This window comes from Gadus macrocephalus, chromosome 13, assembly GCF_031168955.1.
Source record: "Gadus macrocephalus chromosome 13, ASM3116895v1".
Classification (NCBI taxonomy): Eukaryota; Metazoa; Chordata; class Actinopteri; order Gadiformes; family Gadidae; genus Gadus; species Gadus macrocephalus.
Window position 1 is genome coordinate 21,853,059 of NC_082394.1, and position 17,649 is coordinate 21,870,707.

Below are 17,649 nucleotides of genomic sequence, written 5' to 3' on the forward strand. Positions count from 1 at the left end.
GGCCATTTTCCAGTCTGTGGTCCATCCTTTATTATGTCCATGAAACAGTCACGGCCCACATCGGCTCGGCTTCCAGATCGGCTCGGGGTCCGTCGTCTGCTGATTACGTCACAAAATACGCTATCTACAGCAACCCAACTGGGACAAACTAAATTGCATTCTGCTTTCAAGATAGATAGACAGACACCATTTCGCAAATTTTCACCATTTCGTGTGTATTTGTCTCATTTCCTTAGACTGTTAGACTATTTATAGATATAATATAATACATAATGTATAATAAAGATATATATGACATATATATGACATATATATATATAACATATATATATATATATATATACACATATATATATATATATATATATATATATATATATATATATATATATAACAGAAAGGGTGTCTGTTCCTCTCGACGTGCAGGGGCTGGAGGACAGGCAAGAGGGACATCTGCAACAAGCAAAGATGTGCAGATATAGTGTCAAGAAGTTAAGTTTGTAACTGACATGTCCATGGTAGTTGCTTCATTCACAATTGAAAATGGCATAGGTTTTAAAGATTTGCAAAAACGCTAAAGATAAAATTCAGTGTTCAATTAAAAAAAAACAGTAAAATAAAACAAATGAATGAAATTATTGTCATTACAGGGCACAGAGTGGAGATCACTGAGGGAAATTTAGTTTTTTTTATTGTAAGGTTTGAATACTTTTGACGGCACTGTATCTTAAGGGTCCTTAAATAAGTTACATCTTTCAATTAGTTTCAAGGGTCTTTTTGTAGACCTACATACAGGGCCGTTGCACCAAATCCTGGGCCCCTACAAGGGGTACTGATGGGCCCCCCCCCCCCCCCCCCCCGAATTCCCCATACCAGCCCCTTGCGCTGAATTGTTCACGGGGGGGGGGGGGGGGGGGGGGGGGGGGGGCTACGTGGCCCGTGTACGACTCCGCACACTATGGGCCAACCCTGTCTCGTCAAAATTACGTTCCCATAGAACTATTCGGCATTCTCAATTACGTTTGTCATAAAACGTATTTTGTCCGCGATTACGTTTTATTGAACGTATTGCAAATACGTTCGTCCTCAGCCTATTTTTTGCCATTCATTAACCTCTAGGATTATGTTTGGTTGAAACGTATCCCAGATAGGTTAAATGTCAACGTATAGCACATTATTGTCATTAAGGCATATCTTCCTTTCAGGGAACGTTTCATTTAACGTATTTTGTCTGAAAAATGTATCTTGGCCGTGAATACGTTTTATTGAACATATCGCAAATACGTTCGTTGTCAGCCTATTGTTTTGCCATTTATTAACCTCTAGGATTAGTATCCCAGATAGGTTAAATGTCAACGTATAGCACATTATTGTCATTAAGGCATATCTCCCTTTCAGGGAACGTTTCATTTAACGTATTTTGTCTGAAAAACGTATCTTGGCTGTGGATACGTGTTATTGAACATATCGCAAATACGTTCGTTGTCAACCTATTTTTTGCCATTCATTTACCTCTAGGATTATGTTTGGTTGAAACGCATTCCAAATATGTTAAATGTCAACGTATAGCACATTATTGTCATTAAGGCATATTTCCCTTTCGGGAAACGTTTAATTTAACGTTATTTTGTCCCTGATTACGTCTTATTGAACATATTGCAAATAGGTTCGTTCTCAACATTTTTGTTGTTATTTATTTAAGCTACCTCTTGGATTACAGGCTACATTTAATTGAAACGTATCCTTAATAGGCTACGTTAAATTTCGATAACACATTATTGTCAGCATATAGGCATAGGTCTACCTCTCGGGGAAGCGTACGTTTGATTGTAATGTTAATAGTCCAACGTTATATCAACATGTCACAAGAGGAGAAATTAGCTGCTGACGGGGTAACTGTAGGAGCGGGGGTTGCTTTGTTGATTTCTTTATCTAGGGCTATAGCTGTGGTCAAAGCGGGAAGTGTGCGTTGTCTGGGCGGCTGCCTGAACTGAGCTGCAGGAAATTATGTTCACACGTTTCTTCATTCATTCATGAAGGCTATACCGGTGAACGGTGACGTCAGACTCACGCCCACCTACAAACCAATCAATGTCCAGTATCAGCCTGTCCTCTCGGAAAATACGACCACGTTGGTTTGTTCCGCCACAGATTACGACCCATTGGAATTTATCCAAAACGAGCGAACGAGGCCCTCTACATGTGCGGGCAACCCTTTCTCATCAAAATTACGTTCCCAGAGAACTATTCGGCATTCTCAATTACGTTTGTCTAAAAAACGTATTTTGTCCGTGATTACGTTTTATTGAACATATTGTAATGACCTCGCAGGTGACATAACGATGTCGAGTCATTAGTAATTGAAGGAACTTTTAATGGACCAAAACCAGGTCACTGAAACCCGTAACCAACGGCAGAAATCCCACCCAAAACAAACCCCGGTTACCCCGGCAACCCCCAACACGGTCTCACATACGTGCAGGCCCCCACCCTCGTGTTCTTCCAAGGCCCTCCCCCAGCTGACCTAATGATTCGCCCTCACACTGATTGACAAGAAGAACATTACAATACATGCACACACAGAACAACTGGCATAACGGACAACGAAATACAATGCAACACATAACACAAAAACAATTTAATTGTCCCAGGGTCGCTACAATATCGTAAATACGAATTCGTTCTCAGCCTATTTTTGCCATTTATTTACCGTGTTACTATAGCAGAATAAAGAATAAATTCATGCATTATCATTCAACTTGAACATGTGTTTTTACAGTATAGAGTGGTGGAGAGGGATGACGTATCGACAATAATGAACACACGAACAATGTTAATAGAACAACACGCAACCACATAACATCCCGAACCCATTAACCCCACTTAATCCTAACATCAAAACAAGTTAACAAAAGCCCCATTTGTCAACTGAGAACCCCAATTCCCAGAATCCCCCGCGGCTCCGGAACACGGCGTAGCTCATATTAATCTTTATTATCTGAATGGGAAATGCAATATTTTAGGACAGATACACCATTAAACGCGTTTCTAATGACATTTCTAGCGAGAAATGTACATTTTCCTTCCATAATCTTCAGTCAGTGAATGTGTATGATCTTTATTAATCTTTATTATCTGAATGGGAAATGCAATATTTTAGGACCGATTCACCGTTAAACGTGTTTCTAATAACATTTCTAGCGAGAAATATACTTTTTACTTGCATAATCTTCAGTCAGTGATTGTGTCTGATCTTTAGTTTTATAGTTATTAGGATTTGATCGGCTCGCTCGCATGTTTCAACGACGTCAGGTTGCTTTCGCTAAACTAGCAGCTCACGTGCTTCCTGCGTTTGTGTTATTAAACTGTTACTTTATGTAACTTTTAATGATATCATCTTGTTAGAAACACGTATATCTGCCCAGTCGCCAAAAGCATACCTACGTTGACAGTGTACGTTTCGTGAACACTGGATTACGTCGCATTTCAACATAAAATAGCGTGTTATACACACGCACGCACACGCACAGACACACACACACACAAGCACACACAAGCACACACACGCACGCACAGACACACAGACACAGACACACACACACACACACACACACGCACACACGCACACGGTGCATTTCGCTGCTAAAACAACAACAAAAAAATATTCCCTCAAATAGTATTACTTTCAAAACGTTGGCCAAAATGGCCAATAATATCATTTTTTATTTGGGATGCTTCTAGGACATTTTGGGTGGATTTTGAACGGTATGTGGGGGGGCACGTTTTTTGCAGGACCTGGCAACCCTGCGCTGTTGCCCGAGATCTGGATCCACCCCGGCGTGGTGCCGTCTCCTTTTGACCTTTTGACCCCAGACTTCTGGGGGAATAGCTGAATCAATTCATTAGTCAATCAGAAGCATGTAAATATCTTCACGGTGGCGTAAGAGGACGAACAAGTCGAAATTGGAGGCGAAATTGGAGGCCTTAATCAATACTGAGCAGCTATTGATTTGCTTCCCGATAAAGATTAGTCACAAATGACATGTTATTTAGCATCTACACGTTGAGCTGAGTCCAATGACACCAAGAACGACACTCTAGCTAATGGTAACATGTATTTTACATGGTACACCTAGGTCTAGGACATGATCTCGGTGTAGCAAGAGGCCGAGCTTGATCTCATTGGACTCAGCTTAACGTGTAGATGCTAATTAACATGTAATTTGTCAAAAATCTCCATCGGGAAGCAAATCTATAGCTGGTCATTATTGATAAAGGCCTCCAAAATCGACAGCTAATTACTACCCCGAAACATATTCAAATATGATCATGTGTGGCACTGTTGCAATCGTCTCGAAACGTAGATGTCAAAGGACACCTTGTTTGCTCTGTTGCACCACCGGGAAGATATTTTCATACTTCTAATGGATTGATTCATATTTGAAGGTTCTCGGAGTGAGACTTTAAGTGGCTGCAGCAGAAGTGTTGAGACGAAAGATGATATCAAGAGATTTATAGAATATTCCCATTCACATTATGATTCTTCGTCGTAACATCCGACCAAACATCCTTTACATTCACAGAGCGAAGATTATGAAAGTCCAGGCTCAGCAAGTGCTCCATCTCGTTGCACCTGCACCCAGCGGCTCGCTTGCAAGATTTTGGGCTGAAGTTCTTCCCAGACCTATACCCTAACAGTCCAATATGCATATCTGAGAATCAGGCCTCTCTTCAATAATGACAAAATGTAATGAGAGAAATACAGATTCACTTTTTGTTATCTCATAAGCGGCGTGGTGCCGGCTCCTTTTGACCTTTTGACCCCAGACTTCAAAGAGGTGGCCACAGGTCAGCGCTGTCTACACACATTAAGCCACAAATGTACACCTCCATCCCGCAAAAAATGGGGCCTAGAAACTAACCTCTGTCTTATGTACATTGACTGTACTGTTGGAGGTCACGCCCCTTTTCCAGCCTTTTCGAGATAGCTAGGGATGCTAAAATGTTTACACACATTTCCCGGGGCCCCGTGAACGACATATCCGAGATTTGGAGTTCTAGCCCTTAGAGAAAAAAAGTTTTCCCAAATGGAGTGTAATTTGGACAAAGCCCCTCAGAAGTGTAGCCTGCAAGACCTAATGGTTCAGAATGTGGTGGAAAAACAGTTTTTGAGATAGGAAGGTCCTACCGCCCTGAAATTTTAATGCCTTATTCTAGGGCCTAACTTGGACCTCGGCTCCGAAACTTGGCCCGGTCGGACCCCGAGGGCAGGAAGGGGGGGCCCTTCCTGCCCGAAAGTTGGCCCGGTCAGACCCCGAGGGCAGGCCCTCGGGGTCCGACCGGGCCAAGTTTCGGTGCGGAGGTCCCAGTTAGGCCCTAGAATAAGGTATTAAAATTTCAGGGCGGTAGGACCTTCCTATCTCAAAAACTGTTTTTCCACCACATTCTGAACCATTAGGTCTTGCAGGCTACACTTCTGAGGGGCTTTGTCCAAATGACACTCCATTTGGGAAAACTTTTTTTCTCTAAGGGCTAGAACTCCAAATCTCGGATATGTCGTACACGGGGCCCCGGGAAATGTGTGTAAACATTTTAGCATCCCTAGCTATCTCGAAAAGGTCGGCAAAGGGGCGTGACCTCCAACAGTACAGTAAATGTACGTAAGACAGAGGTTAGTTTCTAGTCCCCATTTTTTGTGGGATGGAGGTGTACATTTGTGGCTAAAGGTGTGTAGACACAGCTGGCCTGTGGCCACGTTTTTGAAGTCGGGGGTCAAAAGGTCAAAAGGAGCCGGCACCACGCCGCTTATGAGATAACAAAAAGTTAATGTGTGTTTCTCTCATAACTTTTTGTCATTATTAAAGAGAGGCCTGATTCTCAGATATGCATGTTGGATGGCTATGGGTGTAGGTCTGGGAAGAACTTGTGTAGGTCTGGGAAGAACAAAATCTTGCAAGCGAGCCGCTGGGTGCAGGTGCAACGAGATGGAGCACTTGCTGAGCCTGGACTTTCATAATCTTCGCTCTGTGAATGTAAAGGATGTTTGGTCGGATGTTACGACGAAGAATCATAATGTGAATGGGAATATTCTATAAATCTCTTGATATCATCTTTCGTCTCAACACTTCTGCTGCAGCCACTTAAAGTCTCACTCCGAGAACCTTCAAATATGAATCAATCCATTAGAAGTATGAAAATATCTTCCCGGTGGTGCAACAGAGCAAACAAGGTGTCCTTTGACATCTACGTTTCGAGACGATTGCAACAGTGCCACACATGATCATATTTGAATATGTTTCGGGGTAGTAATTAGCTGTCGATTTTGGAGGCCTTTATCAATAATGACCAGCTATAGATTTGCTTCCCGATGGAGATTTTTGACAAATTACATGTTAATTAGCATCTACACGTTAAGCTGAGTCCAATGAGATCAAGCTCGGCCTCTTGCTACACCGAGATCATGTCCTAGACCTAGGTGTACCATGTAAAATACATGTTACCATTAGCTAGAGTGTCGTTCTTGGTGTCATTGGACTCAGCTCAACGTGTAGATGCTAAATAACATGTCATTTGTGACTAATCTTTATCGGGAAGCAAATCAATAGCTGCTCAGTATTGATTAAGGCCTCCAATTTCGACAGCTAATTACTACCATTAAACATGTTCGAATATGCTCATGTGTGGCACCGTTGCAATCGCCTGGAAGCGTAGATGTTGAAGGACACCTTGTTCGTCCTCTTACGCCACCGTGAAGATATTTACATGCTTCTGATTGACTAATGAATTGATTCAGCTATTCCCCCAGAAGTCTGGGGTCAAAAGGTCAAAAGGAGACGGCACCACGCCGGGGTGGATCCAGATCTCGGGCAACAGCGCAGGGTTGCCAGGTCCTGCAAAAAACGTGCCCCCCACATACCGTTCAAAATCCACCCAAAATGTCCTAGAAGCATCCCAAATAAAAAATGATATTATTGGCCATTTTGGCCAACGTTTTGAAAGTAATACTATTTGAGGGAATATTTTTTTGTTGTTGTTTTAGCAGCGAAATGCACCGTGTGCGTGTGTGTGTGTGTGTGTGTGTGTGTGTGTGTGTGTGTGTGTGTGTGTGTGTGTGTGTGTGTGTGTGTGTGTGTGTCTGTGTCTGTGTGTCTGTGCGTGCGTGTGTGTGCTTGTGTGTGTGTGTGTGTCTGTGCGTGTGCGTGCGTGTGTATAACACGCTATTTTATGTTGAAATGCGACGTAATCCAGTGTTCACGAAACGTACACTGTCAACGTAGGTATGCTTTTGGCGACTGGGCAGATATACGTGTTTCTAACAAGATGATATCATTAAAAGTTACATAAAGTAACAGTTTAATAACACAAACGCAGGAAGCACGTGAGCTGCTAGTTTAGCGAAAGCAACCTGACGTCGTTGAAACATGCGAGCGAGCCGATCAAATCCTAATAACTATAAAACTAAAGATCAGACACAATCACTGACTGAAGATTATGCAAGTAAAAAGTATATTTCTCGCTAGAAATGTTATTAGAAACACGTTTAACGGTGAATCGGTCCTAAAATATTGCATTTCCCATTCAGATAATAAAGATTAATAAAGATCATACACATTCACTGACTGAAGATTATGGAAGGAAAATGTACATTTCTCGCTAGAAATGTCATTAGAAACGCGTTTAATGGTGTATCTGTCCTAAAATATTGCATTTCCCATTCAGATAATAAAGATTAATATGAGCTACGCCGTGTTCCGGAGCCGCGGGGGATTCTGGGAATTGGGGTTCTCAGTTGACAAATGGGGCTTTTGTTAACTTGTTTTGTTGTTAGGATTAAGTGGGGTTAATGGGTTCGGGATGTTATGTGGTTGCGTGTTGTTCTATTAACATTGTTCGTGTGTTCATTATTGTCGATACGTCATCCCTCTCTCTCCACCACTCTATACTGTAAAAACACATGTTCAAGTTGAATGATAATGCATGAATTTATTCTTTATTCTGCCATAGTAACACGGTAAATAAATGGCAAAAATAGGCTGAGAACGAATTCGTATTTACGATATTGTAGCGACCCTGGGACAATTAAATTGTTTTTGTGTTATGTGTTGCATTGTATTTCGTTGTCCGTTATGCCAGTTGTTCTGTGTGTGCATGTATTGTAATGTTCTTCTTGTCAATCAGTGTGAGGGCGAATCATTAGGTCAGCTGGGGGAGGGCCTTGGAAGAACACGAGGGTGGGGGCCTGCACGTGAGTGAGACCGTGTTGGGGGTTGCCGGGGTAACCGGGGTTTGTTTTGGGTGGGATTTCTGCCGTTGGTTACGGGTTTCAGTGACCTGGTTTTGGTCCATTAAAAGTTCCTTCAATTACTAATGACTCGACATCGTTATGTCACCTGCGAGGTCATTACAATATGTTCAATAAAACGTAATCACGGACAAAATACGTTTTTTAGACAAACGTAATTGAGAATGCCGAATAGTTCTCTGGGAACGTAATTTTGATGAGAAAGGGTTGCCCGCACATGTAGAGGGCCTCGTTCGCTCGTTTTGGATAAATTCCAATGGGTCGTAATCTGTGGCGGAACAAACCAACGTGGTCGTATTTTCCGAGAGGACAGGCTGATACTGGACAGTGAGGTCCCCACTTCACTTTAGGCGTCTTTGAGTGTTATTAATTATTATTATTCTTCATGTTTAACCTCTGTTTTCCTTTTATTCCTAGTCTGTTTTACATAGTTTTGAATGATGACTATATGCTCTGTAAGGTGACCTTGGGTGTCCTGAAAGGCGCCTCTAAATTAAATGTATTATTATTATTATTATTATTGGTTTGTAGGTGGGCGTGAGTCTGACGTCACCGTTCACCGGTATAGCCTTCATGAATGAATGAAGAAACGTGTGAACATAATTTCCTGCAGCTCAGTTCAGGCAGCCGCCCAGACAACGCACACTTCCCGCTTTGACCACAGCTATAGCCCTAGATAAAGAAATCAACAAAGCAACCCCCGCTCCTACAGTTACCCCGTCAGCAGCTAATTTCTCCTCTTGTGACATGTTGATATAACGTTGGACTATTAACATTACAATCAAACGTACGCTTCCCCGAGAGGTAGACCTATGCCTATATGCTGACAATAATGTGTTATCGAAATTTAACGTAGCCTATTAAGGATACGTTTCAATTAAATGTAGCCTGTAATCCAAGAGGTAGCTTAAATAAATAACAACAAAAATGTTGAGAACGAACCTATTTGCAATATGTTCAATAAGACGTAATCAGGGACAAAATAACGTTAAATGAAACGTTTCCCGAAAGGGAAATATGCCTTAATGACAATAATGTGCTATACGTTGACATTTAACATATTTGGAATGCGTTTCAACCAAACATAATCATAGAGGTAAATGAATGGCAAAAAATAGGTTGACAACGAACGTATTTGCGATATGTTCAATAACACGTATCCACAGCCAAGATACGTTTTTCAGACAAAATACGTTAAATGAAACGTTCCCTGAAAGGGAGATATGCCTTAATGACAATAATGTGCTATACGTTGACATTTAACCTATCTGGGATACGTTTCAACCAAACATAATCCTAGAGGTTAATAAATGGCAAAAAATAGGCTGAGGACGAACGTATTTGCAATACGTTCAATAAAACGTAATCGCGGACAAAATACGTTTTATGACAAACGTAATTGAGAATGCCGAATAGTTCTCTGGGAACGTAATTTTGACGAGACAGGGTTGTATGGGCTGGTGGATAATTTAATAACTTTTTTTTTTTTTTTTTTGCCATGGGCCCCCCCCTCTGCCTTGGGCCCCCCCACAACTGCCTCACTTTCCCCCGCAGTCCGTCGGCCCTGCCTACATACATTTGACATACAGTGACATAATTTAGTCTAGGATTTGTGTTTGTGTTAAACTTATGTTTACCTATTGCAATTGGCTGCAGAAGTGATTGCAGTATCCCGGATCTTCAGCTTCAGAATAGATTGCTTCTAGCGCTCCCCTTTTTCCTGTCCCAACATATCCTGTAAAACAAAAAGGAAGGAAAAAAAACATACTGACAAGTGACCTCTACAGATGTGATCAATGCATAGTTATGATACTGTGTCACACAGATACCAACACTATCAAGTACTGTATAAGATGTATACCTGGTGTGCAGTTTTTATATAGTCGTCCACATCCAAGGCAGGTGTCAATGGTGTACATGGTGCAGAAAGCTTTTTTGTACGTTGCAGAAAACCTACTCCATGTAGCAACACCTGTGTAACAAAATTGTGAGTCAAAAGAGCACATTTCCATAGCGATATTCAAAACACCACGGTACTTAAGTATTGCAGTGTTTCCCATACATAGACCATTGTGTGGCGCGGCGCCACAGAATCAACATCGAGCGCCACGAATTGATTCTGTCTTTTTTTTTTTTTTTTTTAATAACGCGATTTGGAAATCTAAAAATCGTTCCGTCCATTCATCTCCGCATAGCACTCGTTCTCCCTGTCATTCTCGTACACACACACACACACACACACACACGGAGCGAGAGTGACGATGCTAACACATGAACCCACCGATGTCACCCGTTGCTTAGCAACCGGACACGCTGGGGTTGATAAGTTACCGGACTACTGTAACTACTACGGAGTGATAATAACAAAGACGTGAATCAGGCAATAAATCCAATTTCCTTGACAGCGGTAAAGTTCGGTGTGCATTAAAGTACAGACGGAGTGGACCAATTGCGAACTACTGCAGCTGCTCCAAGTTAAACCCCAAACTAATCGGAATAAGTATTTATAGCGGACTACACCACCTATTCTATTCCGCATAGAATTCTATTCCGAACCGATTGAGGCGTATATATATGATACTTTTCTATTCCGATTGAGCTGTTCTTCCACATCTATGCGAATCAGATGTGTCCGCATGTAAACGCGGAGTTACATGCACACTCACTGACGGCTGATTCGCCCGCTCCTCCTGTCCACGCGCAATGCTTGAGGTCAATGGAAAAATACATTTGGCACAGAGAAGACGGTCTGCGACATTTGCAGTTTACCAAAGGTTAGTATGACATACTGTGGTCTAACACACCTGCCCAATTTTTTTGTTAACTCAGAAAAGGCATTAGCTTTATGAACTCAACGTTATTGATATTGAACATCCCGTCATCATAGACAACGTCGTTGGTAACGCAACGAACACTGCGATTAAGATGAAATTCGGTTATAGTTTAGATAGGCCTATACGGTGCCCATATCAAAAAGAATAGAAAACATTTATCACATTCTATTCTTAATATTATTTTATTCTGACTCTGAATGTTTGTTGCTTTAATCCAGATGAGTATTGAAAAGTTTTTTCTGCACCAAAAAAGGCCTCGTCCAGACGAGACGGAGCAGCTTGAGGAGGTAGTTAGCTTAGTCTGAAATTAAGTTGAACAGTCAAATGGCTGAAGCTGGTAAATGTTTATTAAATATATAATAAATTTTTTTAGAATGTTCCTAGGCATCAAACAGTGCTGAACAACCCAGTGCTTCTCAGGGGCCGGGCTGTTCAGGAGAGATACTGATTAATCAACCCAGTCGCCAAGAAAAAACGTTGACGGTGTACGTTTCCATGAACACTGGATACGTAGCATTTCAACGTAAAAAATAGCGTGTTATACCTACAGTATCCATGCGTGCCGCTGTGGAGGCGGTTTCGGGTTTGGGTTTCACGGCTTTCGCGGCAAATAGTGGACACGATTGTTTAGGGGGGGGGGGGGGGGGGTGGGGGGGGTAGACTGTTGTTGACCGGGGAGGGGGGGGGGGAGACACGTTTGTTGGGGGGGGGGGGGGGGGGTGGGGGACGACACACGATTGTAGGGGGGGGGGGGGGACACGTTAGTTGAACCACATAACATCCCGAACCCATTAACCCCACTTAATCCTAAACAACAAGACGAGTTAACAAAAGCCCCATTTGTCAACTGACAACCCCAATTCCCAGAATCCTCTGCGGCTCCGGAACACGGCGTAGCCTATATTAATCTTTATTATCTGAATGGGAAATGCAATATTTTAGGACAGATACACCATTAAACGCGTTTCTAATGATATTTCTAGCGAGAAATGTACATTTTCCTTACATAATCTTCAGTCAGTGAATGTGTATGATCTTTATTAATCTTTATTATCTGAATGGGAAATGCAATATTTTAGGACCGATTCACCGTTAAACGTGTTTCTAATAACATTTCTAGCGAGAAATATACTTTTTACTTGGATAATCTTCAGTCAGTGATTGTGTCTGATCTTTAGTTTTATAGTTTAGGATTTGATCGGCTCGCTCGCATGTTTCAACGACGTCAGGTTGTTAGGGACGCTGCTTTCGCTAAACTAGCAGCTCACGTGCTTCCTGCGTTTGTGTTATTAAACTGTTACTTTATGTAACTTTTAATGATATCATCTTGTTAGAAACACGTATATCTGAGAGCCAACCCAGTCGCCAAAAAGCATACGTTGACAGTGTACGTTTCGTGAACACTGGATTACGTCGCATTTCAACATAAAATAGCGTGTCATACACACACACACACACGCACGCACGCACGCACACACACAAGCACACACACGCACGCACAGACACACACAGACACACACACACACACGCACACGGTGCATTTCGCTGCTAAAACAACAACAAAAAAATATTCCCTCAAATATTATTACTTTCAAAACGTTGGCCAAAATGGCCAATAATATCATTTTGTCAAGGGAACCCTGGGTTCCCTTGACAAAAAGCCTCTCTCATAACTTTTTGTCATTATTAAAGAGAGGCCTGATTCTCAGATATGCAGGTTGGATGGCTAGGGTGTATGTCTGGGAAGAACTTCAGGCCAAAATCTTGCAAGCGAGCCGCTGGGTGCAGGTGCAACGAGATGGAGCACTTGCTGAGTCATTTCCTGTAGGGCTGGAGCCACAGGTTGAAGCGTATGCGTCCTTTGAAACCTCCTTTGATATATAAGAGACCCCAAGGTACAGTTTACTTAAATGTTCTCGCCTCAGTCACCTATTGCATCACTTCCTTTAGGGCTTCGGCCTCCTAATTGATCATTGTAGTATAATTGAATGCCCTCTTTCATATTATATGATACTTCCACCACTGGGACGTGGCAACAACTCTCCAAATCCATATGGGGAGGGGGGGGGATGCTTTTGGACAGTAGGGGTGTACACTAGACATAAATAGGAAGCAAACTCAGGAGAAGGAATGACCTCTCACAAATATTTATTGAATAAATTGTTTCAAATAACCCTGCCTCGTTAAATCAATGAACTTGGTGTTTTGCTTTCAAAAATAGGTTATAGAAGAAGTCTAAACTGCAGAAAATAAAAACATCCAAGCTGCCTTTTAAGGATACCTCGGAATATCTGTCTATTTTTTAACCGTCGGACCCCAGTTTACGACAAAAACAACACAATTTACGGCAGCTCCTTTTCCGCGTGGTTTTTAGAGCCATGTAAGGATTAGAGGGGGCGGTCGATAGCAACCACCATAGCAACCATGACGGTCAAGTGACTGGATGCAGCCCCGTTGAAAAAAATAGAATACCACCCAACACACTCAGGAGATTAATGATATTTCAATTATTATGACCATGAAGTCTTTATTTGCATGGGTTTACATTTCGTTCTTTGTAGCATGGAAAAATCGGAGAAACACTCCCATTCAGAATGCATTGGTTTACATTTCGTTCTTTGGAAAATGGTTATTTTTATTTATTTATTTATTTTCAGTTTTTGAGGAGGTGCTTCAAAGATGCTAATTTTTCTGCAATAATCCAAAATCCAATGGAAAAACCCGTTGGCTTTTTGTCAAGGGAACCCAGGGCGACGCTAACTTCCGGGTTGGCCAACATACGTCATCCCTCCACCAATCTACTGTAAAAACAAATGTTCAAGTTTAATGATAATGCATGAATTTATTCTTTATTCTGCCATAGTATTTATTTAGGGGGGGGGGGGGGGGGGGGGGGGGGGGGGGGTGGATCCAGATCTCGGGCAACAGCGCAGGGTTGCCAGGTCCTGCAAAAAACGTGCTGCCCACCTACCGTTCAAAATCCACCCAAAATGTCCTAGAAGCATCCCAAATAAAAAATGATATTATTGGCCATTTTGGCCAACGTTTTGAAAGTAATAATATTTGAGGGAATATTTTTTTGTTGTTGTTTTAGCAGCGAAATGCACCATGTGCGTGTGTGTGTGTGTGTGTGTGTGTGTGTGTGTGTGTGTGTGTGTGTGTGTGTGTGTGTCTGTGTCTGTGTGTGTCTGTGCGTGCGTGTGTGTGTGTGTCTGTGCGTGCGTGCGTGCGTGCGTGCGTGCGTGCGTGCGTGCGTGCGTGCGTGCGTGCGTGCGTGCGTGCGTGCGTGCGTGCGTGTGTGTGTGTGTGTATTACACGCTATTTTATGTTGAAATGCGACGTAATCCAGTGTTCACGAAACGTACACTGTCAACGTATGCTTTTGGCGACTGGGTTGGCTCTCAGATATACGTGTTTCTAACAAGATGATATCATTAAAAGTTACATAAAGTAACAGTTTAATAACACAAACGCAGGAAGCACGTGAGCTGCTAGTTTAGCGAAAGCAGCGTCCCTAACAACCTGACGTCTTTGAAACATGCGAGCGAGCCGATCAAATCCTAAACTATAAAACTAAAGATCAGACACAATCACTGACTGAAGATTATCCAAGTAAAAAGTATATTTCTCGCTAGAAATGTTATTAGAAACACGTTTAGCGGTGAATCGGTCCTAAAATATTGCATTTCCCATTCAGATAATAAAGATTAATAAAGATCATACACATTCACTGACTGAAGATTATGTAAGGAAAATTTACATTTCTCGTAAGAAATGTCATTAGAAACGCGTTTAATGGTGTATCTGTCCTAAAATATTGCATTTCCCATTCAGATAATAAAGATTAATATAGGCTACGCCGTGTTCCGGAGCCGCGGGGGATTCTGGGAATTGGGGTTGTCAGTTGACAAATGGGGCTTTTGTTAACTTGTTTTGTTGTTAGGATTAAGTGGGGTTAATGGGTTCGGGATGTTATGTGGTTGTGTGTTGTTCTATTAACATTGTTCGTGTGTTCATTGTTGTCGACACCGTCACCGAGAGTGACGTGACCATCGTTTCGTGCAGCTGTTCCGTGTTGAAGTCTCGTTCAATAAAAATCAACTCTCGTTGTCGAGCGTTCAATAAAAACCAACTCTCGCGAAAGCCGTGAAACCCAAACCCCGAAACCCGCCTCCACAGCGGCACGCGTGGATACTGTAGGTATAACACGCTATTTTTTACGTTGAAATGCTACGTATCCAGTGTTCATGGAAACGTACACCGTCAACGTTTTTTCTTGGCAACTGGGTTGGATTAATATAGGCCAGGAGGACAGCAGACAAAATGTTGCTGAAACAACAGGTGAGGTGGAAACAGATTAGTGTAGATTTTAACTTTAAAAAAATAAGAGTAGGGAAAGTAATTTCGATCCTTCTGTTCCTAGTAGAGAAAATGTGCTGATCTGTTCATTGTAGGTCATCCAACCCTACATTACTGGCCTGGAGACAGAACTGAAAAGGAGGTTCCAGGAGCTGGACATCCTAGGAGCCTTCCATGTCCTTAGACCTCAGTCGGCTGCCCTCCCTGACAATATGTGCATTGCATTCATTATTTTAGTTAGTTGCCTTGTTGTACCTAGTAGTATATTGTTACCACTTATTTTATTTTTCCTAAAGAAGTTAAATATTGGTTCAGGTAGGTCTTGAGTTTATTTGTACTTAAAATAAAAACCTCCAGCTTTAGTTGTCTGTTGCAATTCATTCCTTGAATGTCACAGAATCAAAAGTTCAGGTAAAAACTAAACTCGTGCGCTAACGCCGCATCGCCGTGCTTTTTCTGGTCTTCGGGATCCTGTAGTGATCCTTGGAGCAATGCTGTGGCCTCATTTGTCCAGTATGCAAACCTCTGTCCGTGGCTTTCGAGTGACAGTGACAGAAAAAAAAAGGTTAACTAATGTATAACTAATGTTGTGTAGGAAGTTACATTTAAAGTTGTCTTACCCATCATTCTGGAACCGTTCCATCAAATTAATTAACATTTCCTTCAGTACTAATAACACTCACCCATTTTTTTACATCCTCCCTCAGTGTTTTCCAATGGTAGGACGCCAATACTTTTTCTGTTGTTCGGCGTCTCCCTGGATGACCCCCACTGCCAAGATTGTCATGGCACTCCTTTAAGGCATTACAGACTTGCTCCTGGTTACACACCACCAAGCGAGGTTTTCCCTTGAAGCTGTAATACAACTGCTCGTCGGATGCAGCAGGAAAATACAACATTCATTTGGTGTTTTTTGGGGGTGTAAATCTCTGGTTTCATCACAATACGATATTATATCGATTCATTGGACAACAATACGATATTTGCAGATATCAAAAGACGATTTTGATTCAGGGGCATGCGATCGATATGAATAAACCTATGTTGTGAGTAGTAGAGAAGAAAATATTTAAAATACTGTTGCAAGTGGCCTGTATACATCCCTTTCACATGGTTTTGCAAAGCTGTACATTAAACATATTGATGTGGATGGTTCCAACATTCTCATATATTCTCGTTTCTTACCATTCTCACAGTGCAAACATGTTTTTGATTGAGTTTCTGAAAATGGTGTTTTAAGATGGGACTTATGCAATTATAATTTGTAAGCCCATGTTGCAAATATAACAACCAAAAAAACATTTGAAATGTTGATGCATGATTGTGGAATATATGGAAATAGTACAATTCCAGGTCTTCTGGAAAAAAAATTAATATATTGTTGCTTAAGGCACATCTAATTTTTAACATATTGTTGCTTAAGGCACATTCATTATCGAGAAAAATTTCAAACTGGCTGCATGTTGAAAAGGTTGCTGACCCCTGGTTTATATACTATCTACGGCGAACTCAAATCGCCGTCAGAATGGGCGGGGCTACCCAGTCTAGATTCACCCTGTAGTCGTATCAGACCACAAGACTCAGTTTAATTAAGGGCTTTTACAATAATCACTACCTTGGATGTGCTGATTGTTGGACCGAGCAAAATCCTTGTTGTATGTGTGATTAATAAAACATGTACAAGTACATATGTCCACTTGTCGGGAGTACAACGCAAGGTTCCTTACTGTGGCTCAGCATCCAGAGTTGTTTGCAATCATACCGACCTTCCAAAACTGCGTTTAGCGATCTGTTCTTTTCTGCTCACAGGTCGGATGACTTCTGATTTATTTAGACATTAATGCCATTGCGCCGCCGTACGCAGGGTTTTATTAAAGCAAAGTGGCGTGTTTTCACAGGACTGGGAGGGAGTGAGAATATAAACAGTTTCTAAGACCATTCATGCGTAGGGGGGGCATGTGGTGATTGCGGGTACTACTATGTAGGCCTGTTTCAATTATCAGACAAAGCATTGCGCGTTGGGCCAGATACTCCTAAATAGGCCTATATATTTAAAAATACATGGAATTTACACTAATCAGCCGCTAAACACGAGTAGGCTATATCAGAATAAAGCCTCCGCTGCTGTGTTCTGCCCTTCTTTCTGTGCCTCTG

The 17,649-nt window shown here is 41.8% G+C and overlaps 1 long non-coding RNA gene across 1 annotated transcript; it reads right to left on the reverse strand.

Annotated features, from left to right (window-relative positions):
• Nucleotides 1-404: 404 nt before the first annotated feature.
• On the reverse strand, nt 405-10,275 carry LOC132470488 (uncharacterized). The gene is made up of 3 exons (XR_009528650.1): nt 10,164-10,275; nt 9,940-10,037; nt 405-453 (listed from the first exon to the last, which is right to left on the reverse strand). It is a non-coding gene; the product is annotated as an uncharacterized LOC132470488 (long non-coding RNA).
• Nucleotides 10,276-17,649: the final 7,374 nt, after the last annotated feature.